Genomic DNA, 24,819 nt, shown 5'->3' on the forward strand with positions numbered 1-24,819 from the left:
CCTGAACCAGACTATCATCGTGTTTGCTGCAACCTTGTCCTGTCCTGTCGGAATCTACCTGTCCATCTGAGCCCACGTGTGTTCATCATTAAAGAAACTCTGTTTGTTAATTCGCTTTTGGGTCCTCATTCACGCACCTGACACCAACAGCTCCTCACCCCCCGCAGCTTCTTGCCCAAGCCTCCCCAGCTTCTCCTTCACCCAAATCCAGATAGCAGATGTTCTGAAAGAGTTGCAAAACCTGGACCCGTACAAATCAGCTGGGCTAGACAATCTGGATCCTCTTTTTCTAAAATTATCCGCCGCCCTTGTTGCAACCCCTATTACCAGCCTTTTCAACCTCTTTCGTATAGTCCGGGATTCCCAAGGATTGGAAAGCTGCCACAGTCATCCCCCTCTTCCAAAGGGGATGACACTCTATACCCAAACTGTTACAGACCTATATTCACCTTGCCCTGCCTTTCTAAAGTCTTCGAAAGCCAAGTTAACAAACAGATCACTGACCATTAGAGAAAGTAGATAGAGAAAGTAGATAGTAGATAGTGGAGGGTAGATAGTAGAAGTGATAGTAGACACTAGATAGTAGATAGTAATAGTAGATAGTGGATAGTAGATAGTAGATAGTGATAGTGATAGTTGATAGTAGATAGTAGATAGTGGAGAGTAGATAGTGATAGTGATAGTTGATAGTAGATAGTGGAGAGTAGATAGTGATAGTGATAGTAGATAGTAATAGTAGATAGTGGAGAGTAGATAGTGATAGTGATAGTTGATAATAGATAGTGGAGAGTAGATCGTGATAGGTGATAGTAGATAGTGGATAGTAGATCGTAGATCGTGATAGGTGATAGTAGATAGTTGATAGTAGATAGTGGAGAGTAGATCGTAGATCGTGATAGGTGATAGTAGATAGTTGATAGTAGATAGTGCCACAAAGAAGAAAGGCAGAGTACAACAACACTTTTACCAATACACATCTACATCCGTTGTTTTCTTGTATAAATATAACACCACTCTTACCACTACCAATACACATATCCATCCGTTATTAAAGGAGGACATGGTAAGATTATCTTTTTGAACAAGGGATAGGGCCATTGTGGTGTAGTTACGTTGACATGAGGAAAACAACTTCCCACCGATAGCACTTATGAACTCATTAGTTACGTATGGTTTAACACTCAAACACACGCACACGCACACGCACACGCACACCACAGGAATGTGTGGTAATGGCTGCAGTGGAATCAGTAGAATTGTATTGAATACATCAGACACATGTGTTTCCATGTGTTTGATGTTGTTCCATTTCGCTCCGTTCCAGCCATTATTATGAGCTGTCCTCCCCTTAGCAGCTTCCTCTGACACACACTAACACACACCCACCCACAGTAGGCAGAAGTGCCTCAGGGCAGAGGGAGAAAGTGAGCTGATAGTTACATTGTTAAAAGGTCATTATTTTCTACACACAACCCTGGGAAAGAACCCAAGCAGATAAATAACACAGGAACAATAACTATTGTTTTAGTGTGCAAATATAGCTAAACATTGCAAATATGAATATATTGGCCATTATGATAGAAACCAATCTTGAGTAAATGTTCAGCATAGACACGATTTAGCATAGACACGTAGGTGACATAGATAACGATAACATCTCGGAAATACCTGGCACAGATCAAAACAGAAATTAAAATTGAATTCATTTTCAGAAAAACGATTTAGACTTTAGGGTTGATTTAATGCGTGTTGAATGGTAAAGGCAATTAACTACAGATGTTAATGTTGTGTTATTAATGGGTTGGGTTTAGTCCCAATTGGCACCCTATTCCCGAATAAAGTGCACTTTAGTTCCCAGACATCATCGTTCCTGTCCGCCCCTGTAAGGCATCCCAGGGGTTGTGTGCTGGGAAGTGTCCAAAATAACACCCTGTTCCCTATATAGTGCACTACTTTTGACTTGACCCCTATGGGACCCTGATTAAAAGTAGTGCACTACATAGTGGACAGGGTGCCATTTGAGATGCAGACCCTTATCATGATCTAGATGTCCAGACGGAACCACGGCGGTAACCATAGTGACAGGGATAGATAGAGCTAAGTAGGTGTACTTTAAAAGAGGAAAGAACTGCATTGAGTTACACATACCTTTTTATATTTAACCTGTATCCAACCAGGTAGGTCAATTAAAGAAGAACTTGTGGAATTTACATGACTACCTGGTGAGTGACTGGTATTATACATGACTACCTGGTGAGTGACTGGTATTTACATGACTAACTGGAGAGTGACTGGTATTATACACGACTACCTGGTGAGTGACTGGTATTATACATGACTACCTGGTGAGTGACTGGTATTTACATGACTAACTGGAGAGTGACTGGTATTTACATGACTAACTGGAGAGTGACTGGTATTATACATGACTACCTGGTGAGTGACTGGTATTATACATGACTAACTGGTGAGTGACTGGTATTATACATGACTAACTAGTGAGTAACTGGTATTATACATGACTAACTGGTGAGTGACTGGTATTATACATGACTAACTAGTGAGTAACTGGTATTATACATGACTAACTGGTGAGTGACTGGTATTATACATGACTAACTGGTGAGTGACTGGTAATCACATGACTAACAGGTGAGTGACTGGTATTATACATGACTAACTAGTGAGTAACTGGTATTATACATGACTAACTAGTGAGTAACTGGTATTTACATGACTAACTGGTGAGTGACTGGTATTATACATGACTAACAGGTGAGTGACTGGTATTATACATGACTAACAGGTGAGTGACTGGTAATCACATGACTAACAGGTGAGTGACTGGTATTATACATGACTAACAGGTGAGTGACTGGTAATCACATGACTAACAGGTGAGTGACTGGTAATCACATGACTAACTGGTGAGTGTTAAGTGACTGGTAATCAACAAGTACATCACACCTGAGCCACTCTGACCTGAGGTACTGTATCACCCCAGAACCCGGTCAGAGGTAGGCCAATTAAACCGTCTGATTTACAACGAATACCTGAGATGTGTGGCAGGTGCTACAGAGATATAATAATGACAGTGCAGGTCAGAACACAGCATCGCTGAGACACTCTGACCAGCGGTAGCACCAGCCCACCTGGACATATCCTCCTAATAATGTCATGAAAGGGATAAGGGCTACTTCCATATCCTCGGTAGCACATGGTCCCATAATAACACGTTTAAATGGGTTTAAATGGGTTTAAACGTCATAGTAATGAATGGAGAGCGACCACATTCTGCTCTAAATCCGTTTAATAATCCCCTTTCGTGTTGTTTTGACTGTCACTTACATCAAGCCGGTTGCCTGTAAGTCACAGTGAAGAAGGTACATTATGTCACCGTTTTACTGGCATCCTGTAAGTCACAGTGAAGAAGGTACATTATGTCACCGTTTTACTGGCATCCTGTAAGTCACAGTGAAGAAGGTACATTATGTCACCGTTTTACTGGCATCCTGTAAGTCACAGTGAAGAAGGTACATTATGTCACCGTTTTACTGGCATCCTGAAAGTCACAGTGAAGAAGGTACATTATGTCACCGTTTTACTGGCATCCTGTAAGTCACAGTGAAGAAGGTACATTATGTCACCGTTTTACTGGCATCCTGAAAGTCACAGTGAAGAAGGTACATTATGTCACCGTTTTACTGGCATCCTGTAAGTCACAGTGAAGAAGGTACATTATGTCACCGTTTTACTGGCATCCTGAAAGTCACAGTGAAGAAGGTACATTATGTCACCGTTTTACTGGCATCCTGTAAGTCACAGTGAAGAAGGTACATTATGTCACCGTTTTACTGGCATCCTGTAAGTCACAGTGAAGAAGGTACATTATGTTACCATCATGTATTTTACGGTATCCAATACTGTTACATTCATTTTTTTTTTTTACTGTTGTTTTTATGGTAACTTACAGGCAACTGGCATCCTGTAAGTTACTGTAAAACAACAGTATATTACTGTAATGTTATTACAGTAATTGTAAAGAACTAATGAACTAATTAATGAATTAAATTCATTGAGAGGAGATGGGGTTTTGTATTTGACAGTATTTTAACATACTTGCATGTGATTGGTGGAGGCAGATTGGCTGCTATGTGATGTGTTTATATGTTACAGTATATCAATGAAGGCCAGTCCTGAAGACTTTGTTCTTAGCACATTTTACATCACTTGCACTTCTAGAGGCCTTAGCAAAGACTTCCAAACTGGTAGTGACAAAAAAGACCAAAGGACATGGCAAATATTGTAAGTTACTGTAAAAACAACAGGGTTCCTGAGTGGTGCAGCGGTCTAAGGCACTGCATCTCAGTGTTAGAGGTGTCACTAAAGATACCCTGGTTCGATTCCAGGCTGTATCACAACCGGTCTTGATTGGGAGTCCCATAGGGCAGCGCACAATGGTCTCAGTGTCGTCCAGGTTTGGCCGGGGTAGGCAATCGTTGTAAATAAAAATGTGTTCTTAACTGACTAGCCTAGTGAAATTAAGGTTACGTTTAAATTCAATCATTGTCAGGTCTCGTCACAGTCAGAAACTCAATCATTGTCAGGTCTCGTCACAGTCAGCTGGATATACGTCATTAGAGCGCGCCACAGAACATCGTACTGTCTACACTCGGGTTGTTGTTTACGTTAAAATTCTTTCATTAAATAGATTCTAATCAGAACTAAAGTTTTGTTGCTGAGGATTCCACGACGCGGTTAGCCTTTACGAACTACGAGTTTGTGTTCTATTTTTTTGCGTGGATTCCGCGAGTGCTAGCTGGCGGTACGACAGACACCTGTCGTCGTCGTGGGAAAGACTCATTGTTATCTGTTCGTAAAACAACCTGGATACCAAGGAGATTCTGAGGGAAATCGACGAGTACCAACAGCTTTACGCTATGGAGCAACAACACACTCCATCATGGAAAGATCCAAACAGCTCACAAATGAACTTTAACGCTGCAAAAAAAAAAGTAAAACAGATGAATCTACAGAGACACGGACGATTTACTTACCGTGGAGGTAGAGGCTAGTGCTCTGGCACCACTGGAAACGTTGTGTGAGGAGGTAGCAGGGTTGAGGGGGAGTTTGGAGTTCAGCCAGAGTTTAATTCTCAACCTCCAAAAGAGAGAACAAGACACTCACAGCCAAGGTAAAAATCCACGATTCCAACATGGATTGTCTACTCAGGGAAAACAGGGTGACGAAGGAGACGCTACTAGAAATACAAAGTTGTAGAGTGAAAATATATATTTTTTCTGGGATTCCTGAGGACGCATCCAATAATCCAGAGGGCGCGATCACAGAATTCATGCAATCCGCCTTGAAATCTTCCTATAGGGACTGTAAACACACACACACATCTGATCTCGCTCTCTTCTCTCACTCTCTCTTTCTCTCTTATCTTCTCTCCCTCTGTCTCTGTTGTCGAGAAATGTTTTATAATCTAATGTGTTTATTGTTTGTCTATATTTTTTAGGTATTTGTCTACAAGTTGTTATATGTTTACAACAGGCAAGGGGAAGATATCAGAATAGGGGCATTGGGGAATAATAACAAACTGTACGGAATACATTTGTACTGTAGTGAAGCCGTCTCAAGAGTAATGCAAGGTGTCTTTCATGATCATGTAAAACGTCAATTGCTATGGAAATGCTGGGATGTGTTTTTCAATGATGTTAAAGGTAATTATGCTGCAACGATGACGGTGATACCATATGGATTACAATTATGAATATTAAGGCTGTACGCACTGCATGTTCAAACACGCAAATTGGCAGAGTTATTTTTAATTTGGACATCACATATTATAGTCACACTCTTATACAGACATCGTACACACTCTCATTAAATCACATCCAATATCAAACACATCAACCTACTGAGATTCACTACCCACATAATATCTTGTCTCCACGTTCTATCATCTGTGGCATTGGCTCACAGGCAAAAAGGCAATGGAATAAAACAGATATTGCTAGAACCTATTTCTTAAATTCTAAATATCAGACATTTGAAAGCTCTAATTTTGATCGTCACAATACCTCTGATGGCAGTAACAAGCACTAATTATGGTTAACTTAGACTGAGAATAGTATCTAAGTATAGCCTGTTATAATTGTAACGGTTTAGCAGATTATAAAAATGAAGATCCGTCTTTACATGGCTAAAAGAAAAGAAATATAACATATACTGTCTACAGAAAACTCACGCTACATCTACATAGATGAAATTGCGTGGAAAAATACATTTCTGTCATGGACAAAGGAACTCAAAAGGTGTGATGATATTAATTAACATCTATTTTAATTTGAATGTGCAAATAGTCAGGAATGATTCGCAAGGAAGGTTGATCTTTTTGAATATGAAAGTGGACGAAAAATAAATGTCCCTCATTAATCTACATGGTCCAAATCCGGATGATACATCCTTCTTCGAAAACATTTACACCAATTTATTGAACTTACAGGCAACAAATGATCCAATAATTATGGTGGGAGACTATAACACAGTGTTAATTAAATACCTCAATGGACCTTTACAGGTAATCACTCTACAAACTATCATCACCATGCCCTTAAGGAAATCACAAATATTATGGACACATTAGAAATATGTGGATACTTGGAGACTAAAAAACCCTGACCTAGTGAGATATACGCGGAGGAGACTTAATCAAGCTAGTCGTCTTGCCTACTTTCTTGTCTCTTTCTCTCTTGCATCAAAGGTTAAACAAGTTTTAATAGGAGACAGAATGCGATCGGATCATCATCTAATTGGCCTTCACGTAACTCTTATAGACTTTATCAAAGTTTAACTGAGACAAAATAATTGATAACTGAATTTTTCCAGTATAATATAGGTTGAGTAAATCCCATTATTGTTCGGGATAATTTAAGTGTATCTTCAGAGGTCATTGAATTCAATATTCATCAATAATAAATAATAAAAAGTTGTTTCTGGCTAAAGAGACAAGACTAATAAGGGAAATACATTAACTAATAGTACAGGTAGATAGCCATAAAAACGTTCCTACAGAGATACAAGATAAGTTAGAGGAAAAATTAAAAGAACTTGAGGAACATATTCAAGAACCATCTAAGGTAATCTATTATAAAAAATAAAGCAAACTGGATGGAATATGGAGAAAAGGCACATAATTATTCCTGAATCTCCAATACAGGAACGCTAACAAAATAATTTGCAGAAACTCTTACTGAAGAATCATCTATGATTCTCCAAATTATATTGTAAAAGAGGAAGCTAGTTATGTCACGTTCTGACCTTAGTTATTTTATTTATGTCTTTGTTTTAGTATGGTCAGAGCGTGAGTTGGGTGGGTTGTCTATGTTCCGTTTTCTACGTTGTGTTTGCGTTTGGCCTGGTATGGTTCCCAATCAGAGGCAGGTGTCGTTAGTTGTCTCTGATTGAGAATCATAGCAGAAATTTGCTTCCTGCAACACTAACTCAAAAAAGTTCTGGGACACTGTAAAGTCCATGGAGAATAAGAACACCTCCTCCCAGCTGCCCACTGCACTGAAGATAGGAAACACTGTCACCACTGATAAATCTATCATAATTGAGAATTTCAATAAGCATTTTTCTACGGCTGGCCATGCTTTCCAACTGGCTACTCCTACCCCGGTCAACAGCACTGCACCCCCCACAACAACTCGCCTAAGCCTTCCCCATTTCTCCTTCTCCCAAATCTGCTCAGCTGATGTTCTGAATGAGCTGCAAAATCTGGACCCCTACAAATCAGCCGGGCTAGACAATCTGGACCCTTTCTTTCTAAAATTATCTGCCAAAATTGTTGCAACCCCTATTACTAGCCTGTTCAAACTCTCTTTCGTGTCATCTGAGATTCCCAAAGATTGGAAAGCAGCTGCGGTCATCCCCCTCTTCAAAGGGGGTGACACTCTTGACCCAAACTGCTACAGACCTATATCTATCCTACCATGCCTTTCTAAGGTCTTCGAAAGCCAAGTCAACAAACAGATTACCGACCATTTTGAATCTCACCATACCTTCTCTGCTATGCAATCTGGTTTCAGAGCTGGTCATGGGTGCACCTCAGCCACGCTCAAGGTCCTAAATGATATCTTAACCGCCATCGATAAGAAACATTACTGTGCAGCCGTATTCATTGATCTGGCCAAGGCTTTCGACTCTGTCAATCACCACATCCTCATCGGCAGACTCGACAGCCTTGGTTTCTCAAATGATTGCCTCGCCTGGTTCACCAACTACTTCTCTGATAGAGTTCAGTGTATCAAATCGGAGGGTCTGCTGTCCGTACCTCTGGCAGTCTCTATGGGGGTGCCACAGGGTTCAATTCTTGGACCGACTCTCTTCTCTGTATACATCAATGAGGTCGCTCTTGCTGCTGGTGAGTCTCTGATCCACCTCTACGCAGACGACACCATTCTGTATACTTCTGGCCCTTCTTTGGACACTGTGTTAACAACCCTCCAGGCAAGCTTCAATGCCATACAACTCTCCTTCCGTGGCCTCCAATTGCTCTTAAATACAAGTAAAACTAAATGCATGCTCTTCAACCGATCGCTACCTGCACCTACCCGCCTGTCCAACATCACTACTCTGGACGGCTCTGACTTAGAATACGTGGACAACTACAAATACCTAGGTGTCTGGTTAGACTGTAAACTCTCCTTCCATCAAATCAAGCTGCGCTTTTCTCCTTCATACGACGACCGTTACAAGTTATTTTGTTCTCTTTTCTGTATCATCCTCTCCCACTGAATGAAGATTACGGTAAGGAATTCTTTCCAAATAATATAAAAAATTGAAAATTAACAAATGTACAGAAAGATCAGTGCGAAGGCCACTTAACTTTTTGAGGCTATTAAATCCTCTCAGTCTGGAAAAACCTCAGGGCTTGACGACATATCCTCTTAAGTCTACCCTCTCCTTTTTCAAACATTCTGTTAAAAATCGCGCAACATTTCAGCGTCCTGCTACTCATGCCAGGAATATAGTATATGCATATGATTAGTATGTGTGGATAGAAAACACTCTGAAGTTTCTAAAACTGGTTAAATCACGGCTGTGACTATAACAGAGCGTGTGTTTCATCGAAAAGCGCAAGAAAAACTGGTCACTGAAAGCTGAAAATAATATTCATGCGCCTCTTGCATGTATTGTTTAAAGGACACCAAATTAAATAGGGCCACGGATGCAATTCCTACAGATTCCACACGATGTCGCCATTGTCGTCATTTTCCTGAGAGTTATTTCTTGGTCAAACAAAGGAAAGAGATTCCATTTCTTCCGGTCTCCGACAGGATGTTTTGGAGGAGAGATTTTCGACCATGATTTGAAGACGTGGAGCTATTAAATACACATCGCCCCGTGATCATTTTGATAGATTATAAACGTTTACTAATATAAATTGGATTATAAAAGTATTTCGAAGAGTTTTGTGAAAGTTTATCGTCAACTTTTTTAATTTTAAAAAATGACGCAGCGTTTTGAAACAATGTTTTTTTCTGAATCACACAGTTTCCATAGATGGCTATTTTGGGTATATATGGACCGATTTAATCGAAAAAAAGACCCAATAGTGATGTTTATGGGGCATATAGGAGTGCCAAGAAAGAAGCTCGTCAAAGGTAATGAATGTTTTATATTTTATTTCTGCTATTTGTGTAGCGCCTGCTACGCTAATTATTTTGTTTACGTCGCCTTCAGGCATTTTGGGGTGTTGCATGCTATCAGATAATAGCTTCTCATGCTTTCGCCGAAAAGCATTTTAAAAATCTGACTTGTTGGCTAGATTCACAACGAGTGTAGCTTTAATTCAATACCCTGTATGTGTGTTTTAATGAACGTTTGAGTTTTAACGAGTACATTTAGCATTTAGCGTAGCGCATTTGCATTTCCAGGTGCCTACTTGAGACGTCTGCGTCTCAAGTAGGATCAACAGGATATATCAAGCCTGTTTTATATATACTTAAAGCTCCATTGTTAGATTGTTTTAACTACTCATACAACAATAAATGGTAGTCTGTCAGGTACTCAGCAGGAAGGTCTGATTTCTCTATTATTAAAACAAGACCCAGATGGCAAATAGAAAGATCCAGTTTATCTGAAAAACACTTCAATGTTGTGATGCAAAAATACTAGCGAAATGCATAGCACTCAGAATTAAAAGGGTTTTACCAGGTAATGTTCGTCGTGATCAGACAGGTTTTTTACATGGACGATACTTTGGAGATAATATACGACAACTACTAGAAATAATAGAACATCATGAAACATCTAAGAAGCCAGGCCTGGTATAGTGGATCATGAAAAGTTATTATAATTCTCTTATAAAATGGGTAAAAAAAATAAAATAATAACAGAACAAGTCTCCTTCCTGAGCGGTATGATGGCTGCATGGTCCCATGGTGTTTATAGTTGTTGTACTATTGTTTGTACAGATGAACGTGGTACTTTCAGGCATTTGGAAATTGCTCCCAAGGATGAACCAGACTTGTGGAGGTCTACAATTCTAGAATATTTTTTCTGAGGTCTTGGCTAATTTCTTTTGATTTTCCCATGATGTCAAGCAAAGAGGCACTGAGTTTGAAGGTAGGCCTTGAAATACATGCACAGGTACACCTACAATTGACTGAAATTATGTCAATTGCCTATCAGAAGCTTCTAAAGCCATGACATCATTTTCTGGAATTTTCCAAGCTGTTTAAAGGCACAGTCAACTTAGTGTATGTAAACTTCTGACCCACTGGAATTGTGATACAGTGAATTATAAGTGAAATAATCTGTCTGTAAACAATTGTTGGAAAAATGACTTGTGTCGTGCACAAACTAGATGACTTGCCAAAATTATAGTTGGTTAACAATAAATGTGTGGAGTGGTTGAAAAACAAGTTTTAATTTAAGTGTATGTAAACTTCCGACTTCAACTGTAAATAACGGCTACTTCTCAGAGAGTTTTGAATTGTCAAGAGGAGTTGAACAAGGTCCTCTGTCATCATTTCAACACGGCCAAAAACAAAGAAATAGAAAACATAGACTTTCCCACCCGAGTCACACCCTGACCTAACAAAACAGAGAGAATAATTACCCCCCCCCCCCCCCCCCCCCAAAGGTGCGGACTCAGGCCTGAACCAATAGGGGAGTGTCCGGGTGGGCATCTACTCTCGGTGGAGGCACCGGTGCGGGACGCAGAACCCGCTCTGCTTGAGGCTCCCCCACATCGGTGGCGCCTCTGGTGCAGGGATCGTCACTGGAGGCCTCCGGACCGTAGATTTCCACTGCAGGCTCCGGACTGGGGGCCGTCGCTGCAGGGTCCGGGCTGGGGACCGTTGCTGCAGGCTCCGGACTGAGGATCGTCGCTGCAGGCTCCGGACTGGGGACCGTCGCTGCAGGCTCCGGACTGGGGACCGTCGCTGCAGGGTCTGGGCTGGGGACCGTCGCTTCAGGGTCCGGGCTGGGGACCGTCGCTGCAGGCTCCGGGCTGGGGACCGTCGCTGCAGGCTCCGGACTGGGGACCGTCGCTGCAGGCTCCGGACTGGGGACCGTCGCTGCAGGCTCCGGACTGGGGACCGTCGCTGCAGGCTCCGGACTGGAGACCGTCGCTGCAGGCTCCGGACTGGAGACCGTCGCTGCAGGCTCCGGACTGGAGACCGTCACTGGAGGCTCCTTTCCCTGGATCTTCACTGCAGGCTCCTTTTATCATCACTGTAGGTGCCGGGAAATTGATCATCACGGGAGGCGCCAGGCCATGGATCTTCACTGGAGGCTCCGGGCCATGGATCTACACTGGAGGCGCCGGGTCATGGATCTTCACTGCAGGCTCCGTGCCATGTATCATCACTGGAGGCTTCGGGCCATGGATCTTCACTGGAGGCGCCGGGTCATGGATCTTCACTGCAGGCTTCGGGCCATGGATCTTCACTGGAGGCTTCGGGCCAAGGATCATCACTGGAATATTCGTACGTGGAGCCGGAACAGGTCTCACCGGACTGAGGAGACGTACTGGAAGCCTGGTGTGTGGAGCTGCAACAGGGCTTACCAGGCTGGGGAGACACACTGGAGTCCTGGTACGTGGAGCCGGAACCGGTCACACCGGACTGGGGAGATGCACTGGAAGCCTGGTGCGTGGAGCAGGCACAGGATACAGCAGGCACCGGATACAGCAGGCACCGGATTTTTTGCTGTTTTCTTCTGTCTTTTCCTTTTGTCTCTTTAGTCCATCCTCTTGGTTGTTGGTGCATTGGGGTGCATCCTGGGAGTGGGGAATGGAATTCATTGTATTTTTATTTTTATTCTGGGGGGGGGGACTGTGGGGGGGATCTTGGAGGGTTCAGGTTCACGTTTTTTGGCCTGGTGGTAGATCTGTCAACATGCCCCTGAGCAGGGCATTGACCCTGGATGCTTCTGTGTGTCGCTCTGAATGGGAATCTGTTGAATGACTGGTGTGATGTAGTTGTTGAGCGGCTTCAATGCAAGTATACAAATATATATATATATATATATATATATATATATATATATATACATATATATATATATACATACATATATATACTTGGTGTAATTAATTGTTTAAATCATATCAATGTTGTACACATATTATTTGGTTGGTTCCTTCAGACCTTGCTGTCTCTCAATTCTATCACTCAGAATATATTAAAAAAGTTGCCAATCCCACAATGCTGTGCAGTCACAGTAATATGGTGCTTTGTACTGTTTATTGTATAATAGTGTCAAAACAACCAGAAGATTTTACACTGTACTGTGGTATTACACTCTATAACCTACCTCTCATAACAAGATAGAAGTCATAGGTTGTACAGTGCATTCGGAAAGTATTCAGACACCTTGATGATTTCTTTCCACATTTTGTCGCGTTACAGCCTTTTTCTAAAATGGATTCTATAGTTTTGTTTCTCTCATTAATACACAATACCCCATAATGACAACGTAAGTATTCAGACCCTTTACTCAGTACTTTGTTGAAGCACCTTTGGCAGCGATTACAGCCTCAAGTCTTCTTGGGTATGACGCTACAAGCTTGTCACACCTGTATTTGGGGAGTTTCTCCCATTCTTCTTTGCAGATCCTCTCAAGCTCTGTCAAGTTGGATGGGGAGTGTCTCTGCACAGATATTTTCAGGTCTCTCCGTAAGTGTTCGATAGGGTCCGGGCTCTGGCTGTGCGAATCAAGGACATACAGAGACTTGTCCCAAAGCCACTCATGCTTTGTCTTGGCTGTGTGCTTAGGCTCATTGGTGAACCTTCGCTTCAGTCTGTCCTGAGTGCTCTAGCGCAGGTTTTCATCAAGGATCTTTGTACTTTGCTCTGTTCATATTTCCCTTGATCCTGAGATCCCCACAGCATGATGCTGCCACCACCATGCTTCACCGTAGGGATGGTGCCAGGTTTCCTCCAGATGTGATGCTTAGTATTCAGGCCAAAGAGTTCAATCTTGGTTTCATCAGACCAGAGCATCTTGTTTCTTATGGTCTGAGAGTCCTTTAGGTGCCATTCGGCAAACTCCAAGCACAATGAAATGTTTCTTTAACTGAGGAGTGGCTCTAGGAAGAGTCTGGGTGGTTCCAAATGTCTTCCATTTAAGAGTGATGGAGGCTGCTGTGTTCTCTGGGCTCTCAACAAAATCCCGTCTCGGAGCTCTATGGACAATTCCTTTCCTACCTCATGTTTTGGTTTTTGTTCAGACATGCACTGTCAACTGTGGGACCTTAAATAGACCGGTGTGTTCCTTTCTAAATCATGTCCAATCAATTGAATTTACCACAGCTGGATTCCAATCAAGTTGTAGAAACATCTCAATGATCAATGGAAACAGGAAGCACCTGAGATCAATTTTGAGTCTCATAGCAAAGGATCTGAATACTTATCTAAATAAGGTATTACTGTTTTAAATTTTCAATGACTGAATACTTAAGTAAATAAGGTATTTCTGTTTTTTGTTTTTAGCAAATTTGCAAAAATCTCTAAAAGCCTGTTTTTGGTTTGTCATTATGGGGTATTGTGTGTAGATTGTTAATGATTATTTTTTTTTAATCAATTTTAGAATAAGGCTGTAACGTAACACAATGTCGAAAAAGTCAAGGGGTCTGAATACTTTGCGAATGCACTGCATATATATTAGTATATCTAAATGCGACAGTAAGTGTATAGTAACCGGTCTAATACCTATTTGGTAGGGGCAATGCTCTGTTTTATATACATACCAAGCCTGCGTCCCAAAAGGCATCATATTCCTTATGTAGTGCACTACCCATAGGGCTCTAGTTAAAAGCAGGACACTATATTGGGAATAGGGTGCTATTTGGGCCATAACAGAATAACCCAGTAGGCAGACAGACAGACAGAATGACAGGTGGACAGTTTTAGCAGGCATATGAGAGTCTATTACTGCCACACCACATCCCTTCATCCCTCTTCCACCCTCCCTCCCTCCCTCCCTCCCTCCCTCCCTCCCTCCCTCCCTCCCTCCCTCCCTCCCTCCCTCCCTCCCTCCCTCCTTCTCCGTCCATCCCTCCTCAATAGGTAGCCCTGCCAACCACATGTCACCTATCTGTGAAACTTCTCTATATCTCCAGTTTGTCTAATTATGTTCTTCCCTCCAGCAACCCGCATGCAGTTACCATGGATGGCTTTCCAATTAGCTGGGCTCGGCCAACAGACTGGATGCTCAGAGCGTCATTAAAGAGCTACCATAAAGGACTGGAATTCTCTATCGCTGTAGAATTCTCTGCATCATTTTAGAATTCTCAGTAAGTGTGCAACCAGGGAGAAGAAATTGGCATTTCAGTGGTGCTGTAGGTAGGATATCATAAAGCTCAAATACTGACCCGTCTGGACACCGAGCTTCTGAAATCCTAAAATCCCATCCTATTGGATTTTTAGATCTGGACCAGCCCCAACTCAACTCTATCATTCTGTTTCCATCCCATCACCTTGTTCTATCCTGATGTGGCCAGTGGTTGCATACCAAATGCCACTCTATTGCCTATATCGTGCTCTACTTTTAGGTCAAAGTAGTCTACTATGAAGGGGAGAGAGAACCATCTGGGATACAACCAGGATATTTGAAGATTGTGATTGGAAGGTTGTTTCTGCACCGGATACAATCAATCTGCTTTTTACCTTTCCTTTGAGAAGAGAGAGAGAGAGAGTTAGAGAGAGAGAGTTAGAGAGAGAGTTAGAGAGAGAGAGAGAGAGAGAGAGAGAGATGTTCTCCTTTGTCACGTTATAGTTTTATGTCGTTCTTTTTTCTTCCATTGTTGTGAGTTAATCACTCTGTTATTAAACTCATCGTCTCCTCTGTCTTTCTTCACCGCACGGCAGTCAGCATGGCTTTCTGACTACTATACAAACTAATGGCGTGTCTAAGTCGACTGGAGACATTCAGACACCGTTTATCATCTGATGTGGGGCCTGTCAGAGCACCGTTTATCATCTGATGTGGGGCCTGTCTTACCGTTTATCATCTGATGTGGGGCCTGTCTTACTGTTTATCATCTGATGTGGGGCCTGTCTTACCGTTTATCATCTGATGTGGGGCCTGTCAGAGCACCGTTTATCATCTGATGTGGGGCCTGTCTTACCGTTTATCATCTGATGTGGGGCCTGTCTTACTGTTTATCATCTGACGTGGGGCCTGTCTTACTGTTTATCATCTGATGTGGGGCCTGTCAGAGCACCGTTTATCATCTGATGTGGGGCCTGTCTTACTGTTTATCATCTGATGTGGGGCCTGTCAGAGCACCGTTTATCATCTGATGTGGGGCCTGTCTTACTGTTTATCATCTGATGTGGGGCCTGTCAGAGCACCGTTTATCATCTGATGTGGGGCCTGTCTTACTGTTTATCATCTGATGTGGGGCCTGTCTTACCCTTTATCATCTGATGTGGGGCCTGTCTTACCGTTTATCATCTGATGTGGGGCCTGTCTTACCGTTTATCATCTGATGTGGGGCCTGTCTTACCGTTTATCATCTGATGTGGGGCCTGTCTTACTGTTTATCATCTGATGTGGGGCCTGTCTTACCGTTTATCATCTGATGTGGGGCCTGTCTTACTGTTTATCATCTGATGTGGGGCCTGTCTTACCGTTTATCATCTGATGTGGGGCCTGTCTTACCGTTTATCATCTGATGTGGGGCCTGTCTTACTGTTTATCATCTGATGTGGGGCCTGTCAGAGCACCGTTTATCATCTGATGTGGGGCCTGTCAGAGCACCGTTTGACATTTTTGATCCCCTTTATTACAAAAATACATTTCTTGACACCAAACATTGGATGGACAGACAGAGAAATCATATACACACAAACACACACTGAGCAGCCCATGTGATGTGCACCCCTGTGACGTGCACCCCTGTGATGTGCACCCCTGTGACGTGCACCCCTGTGACGTGCACCATTGTGATGTGCACCACTTGACGTGCACCCCTGTGATGTGCACCCCTGTGATGTGCACCACTTGACGTGCACCCCTGTGATGTGCACCACTTGAAGTGCACCACTGTGATGTGCACCACTTGATGTGCACCCCTGTGATGTGCACCACTTGACATGCACCACTGTGATGTGCACCCCTGTGATGTGCACCACTGTGATGTGCACCACTTGACGTGCACCCCTGTGATGTGCTCCACTTGACGTGCACCCCTGTGATGTGCACCACTGTGATGTGCACCACTTGACGTGCACCACTGTGATGTGCACCACTGTGATGTGCACCACTGTGATGTGCACCACTGTGATGTGCACCACTTGACGTGCACCACTGTGATGTGCACCACTGTGATGTGCACCCCTGTGATGTGCACCACTTGACGTGCACCACTGTGATGTGCACCACTGTGATGTGCACCACTTGACGTGCACCCCTGTGATGTGCACCACTGTGATGTGCACCACTTGACGTGCACCCCTGTGATGTGCACCACTTGACGTGCACCCCTGTGATGTGCACCACTTGACGTGCACCACTGTGATGTGCACCCCTGTGATGTGCACCACTGTGATGTGCACCACTTGACGTGCACCCCTGTGACGTGCACCACTGTGATGTGCACCACTGTGATGTGCACCACTGTGATGTGCACCACTTGACGTGCACCTCTGTGATGTGCACCCCTGTGATGTGCACCACTGTGATGTGCACCACTTGACGTGCACCCCTGTGATGTGCACCACTTGACGTGCACCCCTGTGATGTGCACCACTTGACGTGCACCCCTGTGATGTGCACCACTTGACGTGCACCACTGTGATGTGCACCACTTGACGTGCACCCCTGTGATGTGCACCACTTGACGTGCACCCCTGTGATGTGCACCACTTGACGTGCACCACTGTGATGTGCACCCCTGTGATGTGCACCACTGTGATGTGCACCCCTGTGATGTGCACCACTTGACGTGCACCCCTGTGATGTGCACCACTGTGATGTGCACCACTTGACGTGCACCCCTGTGATGTGCACCAGTTGACGTGCACCACTGTGATGTGCACCCCTGTGATGTGCACCACTGTGATGTGCACGCCTGTGATGTGCACCCCTGTGATGTGCACCCCTGTGATGTGCACCCCTGTGATGTGCACCCCTGTGATGTGCACCCCTGTGATGTGCACCCCTGTGATGTGCACCACTGTGACGTGCACCACTGTGAGGATGTGGAGAGCTGAAAGAGCAGACAGACAATAAAGGTCACAGGAAACAAAGCAGTAGTCCAAATACTGCACTATGTAGGGAATAGGGTGCCAGCCCTGGTCTAAAGTAGTGCACTAAGTAGGGAATAGGGTACCATTTGGAATTCATTCTGAGACTGGTCTCTGACTAGACCTATAGAAGGACTATCATTTTCTGACCTTGAGACTGGTCTCTGACTGTCCTTTACTGACCCTGAGACTGGTCTCTGACTGTTCTTTTCTGACCTTGAGACTGGTCTCTGACTAGACCAATAGAAGGACTATCCTTTTCTGACCTTGAGACTGGTCTCTGACTGTCCTTTACTGACCTTGAGACTGGTCTCTGACTAGACCTATAGAGGGACTGTCCTTTTCTAACCTGAGACTGGTCTCTGACTAGACCTATAGAGGGACTGTCCTTTACTGACCCTGAGACACTGACTAGATTAGGACTGTCCTTTACTGACCCTGAAACTGGTCTCTGACTGCCCTTTACTGACCCTGAGACTGGTCTCTGACTGCCCTTTACTGACCTTGAGACTGGTCTCTGACTGCCCTTTACTGACCTTGAGACTGGTCTCTGACTGCCCTTTACTGACCCTGAGACTCTGACTAGAGTAGGACTGTCCTTTACTGACCCTGAGACTCTTGACTAGATTAGGACTGTCCTTTTCTGACCCTGAGACTCTGACTAGAGTAGGACTGTCCTTTACCACGCAGGGCTGTAGGAACCAGATCTGTTTAGATTCAGCAACCTTTCCTGTTTCAGATTACCACGTTGCTGCTCATAATGGTTATGACAGAGTTTACAGTAATAATTATAATCCCACGACTGTTTGAGCTTCTTGAGGTCACGTAGACAAACAAGTAGCGAGGACCAATTACCCAGCGTGACGATCAACTGGCAATCTATATGGCTCTGGTCAATTGTAGTGCACTAGTTAGGGAATAGGGTGCCATTCCTGGTCAATTGTAATGCACTAGTTAGGGAATAGGGTGCCAGCCCTGGTCTAAAGTAGTGCACTATGTAGGGAATAGGGTGCCACCCCTGGTCTAAAGTAGTGCACTAGATAGGGAATAGGGTGCCACCCCTGGTCTAAAGTAGTGCACTATGTAGGGAATAGGGTGCCACCCCTGGTCTAAAGTAGTGCACTATGTAGGGAATAGGGTGCCACCCCTGGTCTAAAGTAGTGTACTATGTAGGGAATAGGGTGCCACCCCTGGTCTAAAGTAGTGTACTATGTAGGGAATAGGGTGCCATTTGGGATACAACTTATAATTACACAGCGTCGTCTCACTGACAGGGAGCAGATGGAGAATCAAACAGATTAACATCACAATACAAACATAGACACACACACAAACACACACATCTACACACACACACACACACACATCCACTCACAAACACACACACACACACACACACACACACACACACACACACACACACACACACACACACACACACACACACACACACACACACACACACACAGACACACACAGCCACACATAGACACACAGCCACACACACAGCCACACACACACAGCCACACACACACACAAACACACACACACAAACACACAGCCACACACACACACACACACACACAGCCACATACACACACACACACACACACACAGCCACACACACACACACACACACACACACACACACACACACACACACACACACACAGCCACACATAGACACACACAGCCACACATAGACACACAGCTACACATAGACACACACAGCCACACACACACAGCCACAAACACACACACACACACACAGCCACACACACACACACAAAGCCACACACACACACACACAGCCACACAAACACACACACACACACACACACACAGCCACACACACACACACACACAGCCACACACACAGAGAGAGAGAGAGCTCTGTGGGGTGTGTTTCTGTTTGTGAACAGAGCTCCAGGACCAGCTTGCTTAGGGGACTCTTCTCCAGGTTCATCTCTCTGTAGGTGATGGCTTTGTTATGGAAGGTTTGTGAATCACTTCCTTTTAGGTGGTTGTAGAATTGAACGTCTCTTTTCTGGATTTTGATAATTAGTGGGTATCGGCCTAATTCTGCTCTGCATGCATTATTTGGTGTTTTACATTGTACACGGAGGATATTTTTTTAAATCAGAATTCTGCGTGCAGAGTTTTTGTCCCATTTGGTGAGTTCTTGGTTGGTGTGCCCCAGACCTCAAAACCGTACAAGGCAGGTAGCCTAGTGGTTAGAGGGTAGAGACGGCAGGTAGCCTAGTGGTTAGAGTGTAGAGACGGCAGTTAGCCTAGTGGTTAGAGTGTAGAGGTGGCAGGTAGCCTAGTGGTTAGAGTGTAGAGGTGGCAGGTAGCCTAGTGGTTAGAGGGTAGAGACGGCAGGTAGCCTAGTGGTTAGAGTGTAGAGGTGGCAGGGTAGCCTAGTGGTTAGAGTGTAGAGGAGGCAGGGTAGCCTAGTGGTTAGAGTGTAGAGGAGGCAGGTAGCCTAGTGGTTAGAGGGTAGAGGGTAGAGACGGAAGGTAGCCTAGTGGTTTGAGGGTAGAGACGGCAGGTAGCCTAGTGGTTAGAGGGTAGAGACGGCAGGTAGCCTAGTGGTTAGAGTGTAGAGGAGGCAGGTAGCCTAGTGGTTAGAGTGTAGAGGTGGCAGGTAGCCTAGTGGTTAGAGGGTAGAGACGGCAGGTAGCCTAGTGGTTAGAGTGTAGAGGAGGCAGGTAGCCTAGTGGTTAGAGTGTAGAGGTGGCAGGTAGCCTAGTGGTTAGAGGGTAGAGACGGCAGGTAGCCTAGTGGTTAGAGTGTAGAGGTGGCAGGGTAGCCTAGTGGTTAGAGTGTAGAGGAGGCAGGGTAGCCTAGTGGTTAGAGTGTAGAGGAGGCAGGTAGCCTAGTGGTTAGAGGGTAGAGGGTAGAGACGGAAGGTAGCCTAGTGGTTTGAGGGTAGAGACGGCAGGTAGCCTAGTGGTTAGAGGGTAGAGACGGCAGGTAGCCTAGTGGTTAGAGTGTAGAGGAGGCAGGTAGCCTAGTGGTTAGAGTGTAGAGGTGGCAGGTAGCCTAGTGGTTAGAGGGTAGAGACGGCAGGTAGCCTAGTGGTTAGAGTGTAGAGGAGGCAGGTAGCCTAGTGGTTAGAGGGTAGAGACGGAAGGTAGCCTAGTGGTTTGAGGGTAGAGACGGCAGGTAGCCTAGTGGTTAGAGGGTAGAGGAGGCAGGTAGCCTAGTGGTTAGAGGGTAGAGACGGAAGGTAGCCTAGTGGTTTGAGGGTAGAGACGGCAGGTAGCCTAGTGGTTAGAGGGTAGAGACGGCAGGTAGCCTAGTGGTTAGAGGGTAGAGACGTTAGGTAGCCTAGTGGTTAGAGGGTAGAGACGGCAGGTAGCCTAGTGGTTAGAGGGTAGAGATGGCAGGTAGCCTAGTGGTTAGAGGGTAGAGACGGCAGGTAGCCTAGTGGTTAGAGGGTAGAGACGGCAGGTAGCCTAGTGGTTAGAGGGTAGAGACGGCAGGTAGCCTAGTGGTTAGAGCATAGAGATGGCAGGTAGCCTAGTGGTTAGAGCGTAGAGACGGCAGGTAGCCTAGTGGTTAGAGGGTAGAGGTGGCAGGTAGCCTAGTGGTTAGAGCGTAGAGGTGGCAGGTAGCCTAGTGGTTAGAGCGTAGAGGCGGCAGGTAGCCTAGTGGTTAGAGCGTAGAAGCGGCAGGTAGCCTAGTGGTTAGAGCGTAGAGGCGGCAGGTATTCTAGTGGTTAGAGCGTAGAGGCGGCAGGTAGCCTAGTGGTTAGAGCGTAAAGACGGCAGGTAGCCTATTGGTTAGAGCGTAGAGACGGCAGGTAGCCTAGTGGTTAGAGTGTAGAGACGGCAGGTATCCTAGTGGTTAGAGGGTAGAGACGGCAGGTAGCCTAGTGGTTAGAGTGTAGAGGAGGCAGGTAGCCTAGTAGTTAGAGGGTAGAGACGGCAGGTAGCCTAGTGGTTTGAGGGTAGAGACGGCAGGTATCCTAGTGGTTAGAGTGTAGAGGTGGCAGGTAGCCTAGTGGTTAGAGGGTAGAGACGGCAGGTAGCCTAGTGGTTAGAGGGTAGAGACGGCAGGTAGCCTAGTGGTTAGAGGGTAGAGACGGCAGGTATTCTAGTGGTTAGAGGGTAGAGACGGCAGGTATTCTAGTGGTTAGAGGGTAGAGACGGCAGGTAGCCTAGTGGTTAGAGGGTAGAGACGGCAGGTAGCCTAGAGGTTAGAGGGTAGAGGTGGCAGGTAGCCTAGTGGTTAGAGTGTAGAGACGGTAGGTAGCCTAGTGGTTAGAGCATAGAGATGGCAGGTAGCCTAGTGGTTAGAGCATAGAGATGGCAGGTAGCCTAGTGGTTAGAGCGTAGCGACGGCAGGTAGCCTAGTGGTTAGAGCGTAGAGGTGGCAGGTAGCCTAGTGGTTAGAGCGTAGAGGCGGCAGGTAGCCTAGTGGTTAGAGCGTAGAAGCGGCAGGTAGCCTAGTGGTTAGAGCGTAGAGGCGGCAGGTATTCAAGTGGTTAGAGCGTAGAGGCGGCAGGTAGCCTAGTGGTTAGAGCGTAAAGACGGCAGGTAGCCTATTGGTTAGAGCGTAGAGACGGCAGGTAGCCTAGTGGTTAGAGTGTAGAGACGGCAGGTATCCTAGTGGTTAGAGGGTAGAGACGGCAGGTAGCCTAGTGGTTAGAGTGTAGAGGAGGCAGGTAGCCTAGTAGTTAGAGGGTAGAGACGGCAGGTAGCCTAGTGGTTTGAGGGTAGAGACGGCAGGTATCCTAGTGGTTAGAGTGTAGAGGTGGCAGGTAGCCTAGTGGTTAGAGGGTAGAGACGGCAGGTAGCCTAGTGGTTAGAGGGTAGAGACGGCAGGTAGCCTAGTGGTTAGAGGGTAGAGACGGCAGGTATTCTAGTGGTTAGAGGGTAGAGACGGCAGGTATTCTAGTGGTTAGAGGGTAGAGACGGCAGGTAGCCTAGTGGTTAGAGGGTAGAGACGGCAGGTAGCCTAGAGGTTAGAGGGTAGAGGTGGCAGGTAGCCTAGTGGTTAGAGTGTAGAGACGGTAGGTAGCCTAGTGGTTAGAGCATAGAGATGGCAGGTAGCCTAGTGGTTAGAGCATAGAGATGGCAGGTAGCCTAGTGGTTAGAGCGTAGCGACGGCAGGTAGCCTAGTGGTTAGAGGGTAGAGGTGGCAGGTAGCCTAGTGGTTAGAGCGTAGAGGTGGCAGGTAGCCTAGTGGTTAGAGCGTGGAGGCGGCAGGTAGCCTAGTGGTTAGAGCGTAAAGGCGGCAGGTAGCCTAGTGGTTAGAGCGTAGAGACGGCAGGTAGCCTAGTGGTTAGAGCGTAGAGACGGCAGGTAGCCTAGTGGTTAGAGTGTAGAGACGGCAGGTAGCCTAGTGGTTAGAGGGTAGAGACGGCAGGTAGCCTAGTGGTTAGAGTGTAGAGGAGGCAGGTAGCCTAGTGGTTAGAGGGTAGAGACGGCAGGTAGCCTAGTGGTTTGAGGGTAGAGACGGCAGGTAGCCTAGTGGTTAGAGTGTAGAGGTGGCAGGTAGCCTAGTGGTTAGAGGTTAGAGACGGCAGGTAGCCTAGTGGTTAGAGGGTAGAGACGGCAGGTAGCCTAGTGGTTAGAGGGTAGAGACGGCAGGTAGCCTAGTGGTTAGAGGGTAGAGACGGCAGGTAGCCTAGTGGTTAGAGTGTAGAGACGGCAGGTAGCCTAGTGGTTAGAGCATAGAGATGGCAGGTAGCCTAGTGGTTAGAGCATAGAGATGGCAGGTAGCCTAGTGGTTAGAGCGTAGAGACGGCAGGTAGCCTAGTGGTTAGAGGGTAGAGGTGGCAGGTAGCCTAGTGGTTAGAGCGTAGAGGTGGCAGGTAGCCTAGTGGTTAGAGCGTGGAGGCAGCAGGTAGCCTAGTGGTTAGAGCGTAAAGGCGGCAGGTAGCCTAGTGGTTAGAGCGTAGAGGCGGCAGGTAGCCTAGTGGTTAGAGCGTAGAGACGGCAGGTAGCCTAGTGGTTAGAGTGTAGAGACGGCAGGTAGCCTAGTGGTTAGAGGGTAGAGACGGCAGGTAGCCTAGTGGTTAGAGCATAGAGATGGCAGGTAGCCTAGTGGTTAGAGCGTAGAGACGGCAGGTAGCCTAGTGGTTAGAGCGTAGAGACGGCAGGTAGCCTAGTGGTTAGAGGGTAGAGGTGGCAGGTAGCCTAGTGGTTAGAGTGTAGAGACGGCAGGTAGCCTAGTGGTTAGAGCATAGAGATGGCAGGTAACCTAGTGGTTAGAGCATAGAGATGGCAGGTAGCCTAGTGGTTAGAGCGTAGAGACGGCAGGTAGCCTAGTGGTTAGAGGGTAGAGGTGGCAGGTAGCCTAGTGGTTAGAGCGTAGAGGTGGCAGGTAGCCTAGTGGTTAGAGCGTGGAGGCGGCAGGTAGCCATGTGGTTAGAGCGTATAGGCGGCAGGTAGCCTAGTGGTTAGAGCGTAGAGGCGGCAGGTAGCCTAGTGGTTAGAGCGTAGAGACGGCAGGTAGCCTAGTGGTTAGAGCGTAGAGACGGCAAGTAGCCTAGTGGTTAGAGGGTAGAGACGGCAGGTAGCCTAGTGGTTAGAGCATAGAGATGGCAGGTAGCCTAGTGGTTAGAGCGTAGAGACGGCAGGTAGCCTAGTGGTTAGAGGGTAGAGGTGGCAAGTAGCCTAGTGGTTAGAGGGTAGAGACGGCAGGTAGCCTAGTGGTTAGAGCGTAGAGGCGGCAGGTAGCCTAGTGGTTAGAGCGTAGAAGCGGCAGGTAGCCTAGTGGTTAGAGCGTAGAGACGGCAGGTATTCTAGTGGTTAGAGCGTAGAGGCGGCAGGTAGCCTAGTGGTTAGAGTGTAGAGACGGCAGGTAGCCTATTGGTTAGAGCGTAGAGACGGCAGGTAGCCTAGTTGTTAGAGTGTAGAGACGGCAGGTAGCCTAGTGGTTAGAGGGTAGAGACGGCAGGTAGCCTAGTGGTTAGAGTGTAGAGGAGGCAGGTAGCCTAGTAGTTAGAGGGTAGAAACGGCAGGTAGCCTAGTGGTTTGAGGGTAGAGACGGCAGGTATCCTAGTGGTTAGAGTGTAGAGATGGCAGGTAGCCTA

The sequence above is a fragment of the Oncorhynchus mykiss genome, chromosome 25 (genome assembly GCF_057628025.1).
Source record: "Oncorhynchus mykiss isolate SJ-2025 chromosome 25, ASM5762802v1, whole genome shotgun sequence".
Taxonomy (NCBI): domain Eukaryota; kingdom Metazoa; phylum Chordata; class Actinopteri; order Salmoniformes; family Salmonidae; genus Oncorhynchus; species Oncorhynchus mykiss.